This window comes from Sceloporus occidentalis, unplaced genomic scaffold (genome assembly GCF_023333645.1).
Source record: "Sceloporus occidentalis isolate IW3139 unplaced genomic scaffold, rSceOcc1.0.p SCAF_37, whole genome shotgun sequence".
Taxonomy (NCBI): Eukaryota; Metazoa; Chordata; class Lepidosauria; order Squamata; family Phrynosomatidae; genus Sceloporus; species Sceloporus occidentalis.
In genome coordinates this window covers 9,018,819-9,021,529 of record NW_028317017.1, presented here as the reverse complement: position 1 = coordinate 9,021,529, position 2,711 = coordinate 9,018,819, and positions in this window count along the sequence as shown.

Sequence of the window (2,711 nt, the reverse complement as noted above, 5' to 3'; positions counted from 1 at the left end):
CACATCATTGTCTAAAAAAAATTGTTCAACTCCCGGGTTATAAACTGCAAAAAAAAATTGATACCATGAACACCTTTGTCAAAAACATTAGGATTGGGTAGAAGTGCTTTTTCTGCAATCTTTCAAAGTGATCACCAAAGCAACCATACGGCGGTTCCTTCTCACTGGATCATTCTATTAGTTGGTATGTCAATAACACTACATTGTACCATAACATGTTTCTAGAACGAACTGCTCTAGTGAGGAACAGTCACTTTATAGTCCCGGGTTCGTGGTTCTTCTTGCCTGCCACATGCATTCATAGCACAAACGCTAATTATATTCAACACTATCTATGGTAACAGTAAGTTAATAGCAATGTTTGTTTATAACTCCCCCAAATCAGTTTGCTAAGATGTGAAAATCATTGTCTGAATGTATTGTGCCAATGGAATATTTTGGTATGAAAAGCACAAGAACACCTTTTGACTAATTACCAATTGAAGGGAGAAGAAAAAAAAAAGTATAAAAAGGAAACCAAGACACATTAAGTTGTATACTACACCAATAAGAACAGTGTGATTACATCTAACAGGGATGAGCATACACCAAAAGGCCACTAAAATGGTACCATGGGCTTACAAACCATACCAGAACCTTAAAACGTGCTTTCTAGAAGAGCAAATGTGGAAAACAAGTGTGTCAATGAATTAAAGTCCATTTTTAATAACGACTGCTAGAAGGCATGGTTGTAAAGGGTGGAAGATTTGATCAAATCCTACTGTACAGAAGGTATGTCGTATGGGCATCAACGTATCAATACAGTGCTGAATGCTACACGTTAGATGGTTTTTACCAACCAGTCCTTTTAAAAGACAATTATTTGATGACGTGGCAGATGTGAGAGGTAGAAGAAAAAGCCATATTCTTAACGGACATCTTCTGGCATGAAAAACAGCGATAGTTTCTGGTTAAATGCCTACAATTTACACTAAATTAACATAACACTCTCCGGAGTCAAACTTTTTCAGCTTCCTGACGTTATTATGCTAACTTCAGTGAATCGGTCCTGGCAAAAGAGCTGAACTACCTCTGCAATGCAGACAAATCAGTTAGATGACTTAAAAAAAAAATCCTCCGTGAAGTGGATACAGCCCTAAAACAGCAAGTGGATAGTAACTTAACTTTGTAACAGAATGGCCCAGGGACAGTGAATGTAGCATACACTTATAGCTGAAACTCAGAGGTGCCAAGGGTGGGATTCCACAACAGTTCTATCAAACAGAACGCAGCATTCTGGGTAGAATGCTGGCACCGAACAACACTCTTATTTGCCTTGCAATACATTTTACATGTAATGCAAATAATTAATTATATGAACATTCATACCAATAAAAAAGAAAAGTACAATAAGATTATTAAGGCTGTGTTAAAAGATAAATACAATGACTGACTGATTGGCTTTCAAGGCACAGTTATAGTAAGTAAATAAGGCAGTAATAATAGTGAATTGATCATATACTCATATCTTTATAGCGGTCTTCCTTAGCCCTTAGTCTTGAATACACCTCTAGGGCCACTGTAAAGCATATACCTGAGTCTGTACAAATGACTTGATGGTGTATTCAGTAAACAGTCTGCAGGTGGGTTTTACATTTCAGCTTATTAAAATCTTGCAATAGGGGCTGATCGGACCCGGCATAACGCATGGAGATGTGTTGAAGTTCATCCCACTGATTGAACTAGCCATTACTCAGCAACAAGGTAGCCTTTCTACCCAACGCAGCTCATTGGGATGACCCTTTGTACTGTATAGTGAAGTTGAGGAGCTGAAACATTCAACGTCCTTACAAACTTCTGGTTTAATGAACACACATTGCAGTCTAACCAATGTGTGTTAAAGAGTTATTCTTAAAGGCTGGCCTGGTTGAGGTACCAGTAAACACTGCATTATTGTCAGGGCCAAGGAAACCATTGTCATATACCATTCAAAAATGTAATGGCCATCTGGAAGCGTTTCTCATGGTAGCTAGGTGCCAGACCTTGCCTGTTGCTGTAAACTATTATCATGCTCTGTATTAGGAAGACCAAGAACATGATCCACCTGGTAGATGCATGTAGGCAGGACTGGATAGCTGCTAGATGAAGCTTTTCCTTACATTTTATTATTATGCTTTCTCACTGCGGATCCTGTAAGGATGGGTAATGTGTTGGCCAATAGCTCATTCTCAAAAGATAATATAAGTATCCTATATTCAGGGGGTATATACAGGTTCACTCCATAAAAACACAGAGGTAATTTTGCAGTACAATTTACAGACTGATAGGTGCCAGTGACTTCCATGTGCTGCAATACCACTACTACCACTGCAAAGTCACAAGAACAGTCTAGTTCTATACTAAAATGTTTGGTATGTATTCAAGTAGCCATTCAGCATATCATCCAAGACAACATCTTCAAGATGAGCATAATAGAAATCAAGCCTGTTTACATTCAAAGGAAGGCAAAAGGAACACAGAACAGAATAGCTTGGTGATGAATAACAATATCATTTTAAAATACTTTCATAATAATGTGAAACATCAGTTTCCTTGGTGCTTGTTCGTGCCAAAGGATATAGTAGGTAGTCTGTGGCTCCTACCAAATGCCAAGCGAAGGTTTGTTGTGTGCCTAACGATCGGTACAGCCATGTAAACTCTGCGAGCCAACTGACGGTATCTCACTTCTATCT